The sequence below is a fragment of the Anopheles coustani genome (genome assembly GCF_943734705.1).
Source record: "Anopheles coustani chromosome X unlocalized genomic scaffold, idAnoCousDA_361_x.2 X_unloc_23, whole genome shotgun sequence".
NCBI lineage: Eukaryota > Metazoa > Arthropoda > Insecta > Diptera > Culicidae > Anopheles > Anopheles coustani.
In genome coordinates this window covers 35,001-44,632 of record NW_026525130.1, presented here as the reverse complement: position 1 = coordinate 44,632, position 9,632 = coordinate 35,001, and positions in this window count along the sequence as shown.

Sequence of the window (9,632 nt, the reverse complement as noted above, 5' to 3'; positions counted from 1 at the left end):
ATAGTAAGACAAGTTTTGACCGATCGCCCTAGGCAAGCTTGTATGAAGAAAGGGACCCTTAGGGTCATATGGAAATTCATGAAAAATCGGCTAAGTCCCAAAATTGGGATGTCAGAACTACACTAAAAAGTTACCACATCAAGCAAGGCAAAGTACCTAGGTGAACCCTAGGAAGAAACACGGACCAAGTCAGATGGCCTAAGTCAAGAGTATAAGTGACCTAGGCAAAGTTGTATGGCGCTGAGGACCCTGAAAAATCGGGTTAGTGTAGTTAAGACAGGGGAGGTTTCAGGGTCGGCCAGACCTCCTTATTTCGGGTTTTGGCCTCCTCAAGAAGACAGACCTAGGCGAATTGCCTAGGGTGAAACTGCGAAGACCAATCGAATAGTAAGACAAGTTTTGACCGATCGCCCTAGGCAAGCTTGTATGAAGAAAGGGACCCTATGGGTCATATGGAAATTCATGAAAAATCGGCTAAGTCCCAAAATTGGGATGTCAGAACTACACTATAAAGTTACCACATTAGCAAGGCAGACTTGTATGAAGAACGGGACCCAGGTGAAAGTAGCAAATATCCCAAACCGAACATGAATATTATACACACAAGAGTACGAACATAAAGGAACACGGACCAAGCGTGCCGAGAGAATCGGTACTATAGAGCCCTCGTGGTTCTACACAAAGACTTTATGTTAGGGGTTCAAGCCCCATAGTACTCAAACGGTGACAGTAGCAAATATCCAAAAACGAACTGGAATTTACATTCTGTTGGTCATGCGGTCGTCCAAAGGGGTCTAGTATCCTGGGATGACAAGCATCACGGGCACAGTCTCGTATCAAAACAGTCGAAGAGGCCCGCGAAAGCTTGCTTTCCATGGCTATGCGATGCACAAATTGAGTTTCTCCGTAGTTATACACAGCGCACAGGTGAAAGTAGCAAATATCCCAAATCGAACATGAATTTTATACACACAAGAGTACAAACATAAAGGAACACGGACCAAGCGTACCGAGAGAATCGGTACTAGAGCCCTTGTGGTTCTACATTGAGAGCCCTCGTGGTTCTACATAGATACTTTATGTTAGGGGTTCCAACCCCATAGTACTAGAACGGTGGAAGTAGCAAATAAACCGAACGTGGAATTTACTTTCTGATGGTCATGCGGTCGTCCAAAGGGGTCTAGTATCCTGGGATGACAAGCATCACGGGCACAGCTCGTATCAAAACAGTCGAAGAGGCCCGCGAAAGCTTGCTTTCCATGGCTATGCGATGCACAAATTGAGTTTACTCACCGTAGTATAAAACGAACGAACCGAACCTATCCGAGTAGGGATAATGGGCGCAGTAACATACTTCTGTGACCCAGCGAGAGTTGAACGAGGTGACATGAACTGTCAGTGGCTTATATCAGATGGGATACATACATGAGATTGCTTTCAAATCTACACTCGAAAACCTAACCAAGTAAAAGCGAACGTGGGGAGGATTCGAAACCGGTAACGAAATCTTAAGCTGGAAAGAGTCATCACTATGGATACATATTATGCGAAACCAATCAAGTGCTCAGTACTGATCCAAAACCTAAGAGCACTAGTGAACACCTTATTCTCACCCTAGTTCACATCCAAGTGATCGACCACGTGTGTGAAGCAAAGACCAATCGAATTCCTCAATGAACCGAACACTATGAACAAATGGCCAAAAACGTTATAACTATCCAAACATCCTACTATCTAACGAAAGTCATCACGATGGAACCATACCATGATCTTTAACCTATAGCGCTCACCATATTCCTATCCAGAGTGCAAGTGAACAGATTGCTCACCCCTACCAGTTCACATCCACGTGATCGACTAACATACCGAGGTTACCACAAGTCAGAGTTATACGTTTACAAGCGCAAGACCAATCGAAAACCCCGAAAGCAATCTCGACCCAAAATGTATTATCCGTGAGTGTAGTCGAGTCTCGTACTCGTCATCTGTAATCGTCGGATAGAATATCCAGTACACGGTTGTCTTTCCAAATGAAATCTACATACAGAACTCGCTCTTGGCAAATGGGTGGCAATGGCGCAATCAGGAGCGAGTTCCCGTCCGGGTGCCAAGTGATTGGCAAATGTCTGGGGGAAAGCAACCATATGTTGATTTGTCTGTTAGTGTACTGGGTGTTTGAGGTATGTAGTATCCACGCTTGGTTGGGTGTGTCAGAGGACCATGGATGCGTTCACAACCCCAATTGGGGTACATCGGGAATGATTTTGTGGAACCGATGTGCCCGGCACACACTAAGTTTTGTTGCAAGTTAATAGTGTGCCATGTCCGGGGGGGTTGTGATTAAACTCTGGTGAATTGCGTACTGTGGTGATTGGGGTATGAAAGCCCCGCAGTTGCAATGATCGGACGCGCCTAGCGTGTCCTTTAGTTGATGGTAGGGAAATGAAGGCCCTTGTCAGCTCACCTAAGTATTCATGGAAGTTTGGCATAAGGTCGCTGTGGTAGGGGTATGAAGGCCCCGTCAGCGCATGCACAATCGGGCGCACGAGCGCTTAGCGGAGTCGAATGCCGCTCAAGTGCCTGTCCGGTGCATCGGGTGTGTGTGATACGAGGGCAATGAGGTTCGCACGGGGGCTCGCCTCCCGTGTGCTACCGGACTTGACAACATATAGAACGTGGTGTTTGCTCCTCCGGGTGCAATGGGACAATGAACATTCGAACGCAAAGTCGGAATTCTGGTTGATCCTACCAGTAATATACGCTCGTCTCAAAGGTTAAGCCATGCATGTCTAAGTACAAACAGATTTAATGTGAAACCGCATAAGGCTCAGTATAACAGCTATAATTTACGAGATCATCAACCTAGTTACTTGGATAACTGTGGAAAATCTAGAGCTAATACATGCAACATGCCAGGACCCTCGCGGGAACTGGTGCACTTATTAGTCAAACCAATCGCGGGTTCTCCGTGTCATTGAGTTGAAGTCTGGATAATGATGCTGATCGTATGGTCTCGCACCGACGACAGATCTCGCAAATATCTGCCCTATCAACTATGGATGGTAGTATAGAGGACTACCATGGTTGCAACGGGTAACGGGGAATCAGGGTTCGATTCCGGAGAGGGAGCCTGAGAAATGGCTACCACATCCAAGGAAGGCAGCAGGCGCGTAAATTACCCAATCCCGGGACGGGGAGGTAGTGACGAGAAATAACAATATGAAACTCTTTAATGATGTTTCATAATTGGAATGAGTAGAGCATAAATCCTTCTACGAGGATCAAGTGGAGGGCAAGTCTGGTGCCAGCAGCCGCGGTAATTCCAGCTCCACTAGCGTATATTAAAATTGTTGCGGTTAAAACGTTCGAAGTTGATACTTGTCCAACACAGTCCGGCTCCGCCGACCCGGTCAACCCGTGGTCGGTGGGCCAAGTCGGAATCTGGTTGCGACTCAATGGTGTGGTAGGGCACCAAGTCTGTGTCATGGTGTGCCCTTCAACGGGTGCAAGTGTAACATAGAGCTCGACCGCTCACGTTTACCTTGAACAAATTAGAGTGCTTAAAGCAGGGTGCCCAAACGCCCTAGAATAATCTTGCATGGAATAATGGAATACGACCTTGGTCTAATCTTTCATTGGTTTGTACTCAGACCGGAGGTAATGATTAACAGAAGTAGTTGGGGACACTAGTATTACGGCGCGAGAGGTGAAATTCGTAGACCGTCGTAAGACTAACTAAAGCGAAGGCATTTGTCAAGGATGCTTTCTTTAATCAAGAACGAAAGTTAGAGGATCGAAGGCGATTAGATACCGCCCTAGTTCTAACCGTAAACGATGCCAACTAGCAATTGGGAGACGCTACAACCAGGTGCTCTCAGTAGCTTCCGGGAAACCAAAGTCAGGTTCCGGGGGAAGTATGGTTGCAAAGTTGAAACTTAAAGGAATTGACGGAAGGGCACCACAATGAAATGGAGCTTGCGGTTCAATTTGACTCAACACGGGAAAACTTACCAGGTCCGAACTTATGGAGGTGAGACAGATTAATAGCTCTTTCTCAAATTTAAGGGTAGTGGTGCATGGCCGTTCTTAGTTCGTGGATTGATTTGTCTGGTTAATTCCGATAACGAACGTGACTCACATATGCTAACTAGAACGCAGTCAGCGTTAATGCGTCGATGCCGATTGGAACGGGTTAGGACCTTTCGGTGGAGTATGACCTGACACCTTCGCTGTTCGTGTGCGCAAGTGCACTTACGGTACGCTGCTTAGCAGGACAATTTGTGTTTAGCAAAATGAGATCGAGCGATAACAGGTCCGTGATGCCCTTAGATGTTCTGGGCTACACGCGTGCTACAATGTGGGTAGCAGCGTGTCTCCTATTCCGAGAGGAACGGGAAATCACTCAAATACTCACTTAGTAGGGATTATGGATTGCAATGGTCCATATGAACTCGGAACTTCTAGTAAGTGCTGGTCATCAGCCAGCGTTGAATACGTCCCTGCCCTTTGTACACACCGCCCGTCGCTACTACCGATGGATTATTTAGTGAGGTCTTTGGAGATGATCGTTCGCTGGATCCTCGTGAACCGCGTCTGCTTTATCGAAGTTGACCGAACTTGATGATTTAGAGGAAGTAAAAGTCGTAACAAGGTTTCCGTAGGTGAACCTGCGGAAGGATCATTAGTGGCCAAGTGATCCTTCCAGAAGTCCGAACCTGCGGGTTGAGACTTCGGCACAAGTTGCCATATGATAATTGACGAAACACTATAGAAGTCCGAACCTGCGGGTTGAGACTTCGGCACAAGTTGCCATATGATAATTGACGAAACACTATAGAAGTCCGAACCTGCGGGTTGAGACTTCGGCACAAGTTGCCTTATACATGACTTCGAACAAATACACAAGTCCGAACCTGCGGGTTGAGACTTAGGCACAAGTTGCCATATGAAAGTTGACGAAACACTAACAAGTCCGAACCTGCGGGTTGAGACTTAGGCACACGTTGCCTTATACATGACTTCGAACAAATACACAAGTCCGAACTTGCGGGTTGAGACTTAGGCACAAGTTGCCTTATACATACATTGGCCAAATAAACAGAAGTCCGAACCTGCGGGTTGAGACTTAGGCACAAGTTGCCATATTATATTCGATCAAACACTAAGTAGTCCGAACCTGCGGGTTGAGACTCAAGACCGTAACAAGATGTCACTATACAAGTCCGAACCTAAGGGTTGAGACTTAATGCGATCTAGATACCAAGTTGACATCCAATACCTGTTGAGCAAAACCAAAGATTCCCTGTTCTCGAATGAATACACTATATAACAGGGAATCATGAAGAAATCAAGCAAGCGTGAAACAAAGTCATCACTTGGGCATGCTCGATAGCCAACCACATGACCTTAACCTAAGAGAGCATGCAAACCACATGATACCTATAAACGATTAACCCGCCCTAGTTCAATCGTTCACCAAGTGATGACTTCAGTATGGCTAAGAGAAAAACTTTTAAATGGGAAAAACTCTAAGTCCGAACCTCCGGGTTGAGACTTCCGCGTCGGAGGTGGGCGCACCTCCTATCCGAAAGATGGTGAATCAGGGGTGTTCGATCAGCAATGGTCGGATGCCCCGTCGTAGTCCAACTATGACAATCAAAGTCAAGACCTCCGGGTTGAGACTTTCCGCGAGTACAAGCATAAAGGAACACGGACCAAGCCGTACCGAGAGAATCGGTACTAGAGCCCTCGTGGTTCTACATTGAGAGAGCCCTCGTGGTTCTCAATAGGGGCTTTATGCAAGTCGTACTCAATACTGTGGTGTGAAGTATAAAGTATAGTCTTCGCCTGGTCCACGCTGCTTCGGCGGTCCTGGGTAAGATAGTTCATTCTAGCTTGCCCTATAGTGGAATGAGGACACTTAATGCTTCGTCTTTAGCGGCGGCTAGACTCCTCCTCACGGGGAACGAGTTGACGCACACAGCGGCGGCTTACGCACTATGGCAATCATGGATGCCTGAAGATTCCGTGAAGTTCTCCCCTGGTCCACGCTGCCTCGGCAGTCCTGGGTAAAATGGAATATTTCCAGCTTGCCCTATAGTGGAAGAGGACTATCCAACAATACAAAGTCAAGACCTCCGGGTTGAGACTTTCCGCGTCGGTGGTGTCGCGCACCGCCTATCCGAAAGATGGTGTAACAGGGGTGTTCGATCAGCAATGGTCGGATGCCCCGTCATAGTCCAACTATGACAACCAAAGTCAAGACTTCCGGGTTGAGACTTTCCGCGTCCGGAGGTACGCGTACCGCCTACCCGAAAGATGGTGTGCTTCTGGGGTATTCGATGAGTCGGATACCCCGTCGTAGTCCAACTATGACAATACAAAGTCAAGACCTCCGGGTTGAGACTTCCGCGTCGGAGGTGCGCGCACCGCCTACCCGAAAGATGATGAATCAGGGGTGTTCGATCAGCAATGGTCGGATGCCCCGTCGTAGTCCAACTATGACAATCCAAGTCAAGACCTCCGGGTTGAGACTTCCGCGTCCGGAGGTACGCGTACCGCCTACCCGAAAGATGGTGAATCAGGGGTGTTCGATCAGCAATGGTCGGATGCCCCGTCGTAGTCCAACTATGACAATCAAAGTCAAGACCTCCGGGTTGAGACTTCCGCGTCCGGAGGTACGCGTACCGCCTACCCGAAAGATAGTGAATCAGGGGTGTTCGATCAGCAATGGTCGGATGCCCCGTCGTAGTCCAACTATGACAATCAAAGTCAAGACCTCCGGGTTGAGACTTTCTAAGAGTACAAGCATAAAGGAACACGGACCAAGCCGTACCGAGAGAATCGGTACTAGAGCCCTTGTGGTTCTACATTGAGAGAGCCCTCGTGGTTCTCATTAGGGGCTTTATGCAAGAAGTACTCAATACTGTGGTGTGAAGTATAAAGTATAGAGTCCTCCACTGGTCCACGCTGCTCCGGCGGTCCTGGGTAAGATAGTTAGTTCTAGCTTGCCCTATGTGGAAGAGGACTTAATACCCTACCTGTTGAGCTTGAAACAAAGTCATCACTTGGGCATGCTCATATTGCCATACACAATTACATTATATTCGAATGAGCATGCAAGCGACCCTATATAGACCGAACCAAAACGATAGATACCGCCGTAGTTCACCCCCACCAAGTGATGACTTCAGTATGGCTAGTGTGTGAAGTATAAAGTATAGTCCTCCCCTGGTCCACGCTGCTTCGGCAGTCCTGGGTAAGATAGTTAGTTCTAGCTTGCCCTATGTGGAAGAGGACACAATACTTAATACTTAGAGTACAAGCATAAAGGAACACGGACCAAGCCGTACCGAGAGAATCGGTACTAGAGCCCTCGTGGTTCTACATTGAGAGAGCCCTCGTGGTTCTCATTAGGGGCTTTATGCAAGACGTACTCAATACTGTGGTGTGAAGTTTAAAGTATAGAGTCCTCCACTGGTCCACGCTGCTCCGGCGGTCCTGGGTAAGATAGTTCATTCTAGCTTGCCCTATGTGGAAGAGGACTCAATACCCTACCTGTTGAGCTTGAAACAAAGTCATCACTTGGGCATGCTCATATTGCCATACAATATTCCATTATCTACTAATGAGCATGCAGCTATATGATTATAACCTGTAAACGATTACCCCGCCGTAGTTCAGCGCTTCAACCAAGTGATGACTTCAGTATGGCTAGTGTGTGAAGTATAAAGTATAGTCCTCCCCTGGTCCACACTGCTTCGGCGGTCCTGGGTAAGATAGTTAGTTCTAGCTTGCCCTATGGTGGAAGAGGACACCATACTTAATACTGTGGTGTAATGAACAAAGTATAGTCCTCCACTGGTCCACGCTGCTTTGCAGTCCTGGGTAAGATAGTTAATTCTAGCTTGCCCTATGTGGAAGAGGGCATACAAGACAAAGTATAGTTCTCCCCTGGTCCACGCTGCTTCGGCGGTCCTGGGTAAGATAGTTAATTCTAGCTTGCCCTATGTGGAAGAGAGCATACATGAACCAAGAACGAAGGTTATGATCGAGGAATGATTCGACAACTAACCGATGGTATGAAATGTGAAGAATTCAAGCAAGCACACAATCAAGTCATCACTTGGGCATGCTCGATAGCCAACCTCATGACATTAACCTAGTAGAGCATGCGAAAACCAATATATATGTAAACGATGCCCCTCCCTAGTTCAGCGCTTCAACCAAGTGATGACTTCAGAATGGCTAAATCAAATCGGTTCAAAACATACCATCGGTACCCTATTGAAACACACAAGTCGATATCAAACCTCTTAATTGTGTAGTCCTCCACTGGTCCACGCCGCTTCGGCGGTCCTGGGTAAGATAGTTCATTCTAGCTTGCCCTATGTGGAAGAGGGCACATTACTCAATACTGTGGTGTTATGAACAAAGTATAGTCCTCCACTGGTCCACGCTGCTTCGGCGGTCCTGGGTAAGATAGTTCATTCTAGCTTGCCCTATGTGGAAGAGGGCATACAAGACAAAGTATAGTTCTCCCCTGGTCCACGCTGCTTCGGCGGTCCTGGGTAAGATAGTTAATTCTAGCTTGCCCTATGTGGAAGAGAGCATACATGAACCAAGAACGAAGGTTATGATCGAGGAATGATTCGACAACTAACCGATGGTATGAAATGTGTAGAATTCAAGCAAGCACACAATCAAGTCATCACTTGGGCATGCTCGATAGCCAACCCTATGACATTAACCTAGTAGAGCATGCAACGTATAATATCCCAATGCAAAGTAAACGATAGACTCGCCCTAGTTCAGCGCTTCAACCAAGTGATGACTTCAGAATGGCTAAATCAAATCGGTTCAAAACATACCATCGGTACCCTATTGAAACACACAAGTCGATATCAAACCTCATGATTGTGTAGTCCTCCACTGGTCCACGCCGCTTCGGCCGTCCTGGGTAAAATGGAACATTCCAGCTTGCCCTATGTGGAAGAGGGCACATTACTCAATACTGTGGTGTGAAGTATAAAGTTCAGTTCTCCCCTGGTCCACGCTGCTTCGGCGGTCCTGGGTAAGATAGTTCATTCTAGCTTGCCCTATGTGGAAGAGGACACTTCATACTTCGTCTCTAAGCGGCGGCTTGACTCCTCCCTACGGGGAACGGGTTTACGCGCACAGCGGCGGCTTACGCACTATGGCAGTCATGGATGCCTTACGTTTCTATGAAAAGTGTGTTCCTCCCCTGGTCCACGCTGCTTCGGCAGTCCTGGGTAAGATAGTTAGTTCTAGCTTGCCCTATGTGGAAGAGGACACGTAGACTTACTGTGGTGTGAAGTATAAAGTTCAGTTCTCCCCTGGTCCACGCCGCTTCGGCCGTCCTGGGTAAAATGGATTCATCCAGCTTGCCCTATGTGGAATGAGGACACTTTATGCTTCGTCTCTAAGCGGCGGCTTGCTCCTCCCTACGGGGAACGGGTATACGCGCACAGCGGCGGCTTACGTTATGGCAGTCATGGATGCCTTACGTTTCCATGAAAAGTGTGTTCCTCCCCTGGTCCACGCTGCTTCGGCAGTCCTGGGTAAGATAGTTAGTTCTAGCTTGCCCTATGTGGAAGAGGACACGTAGACTT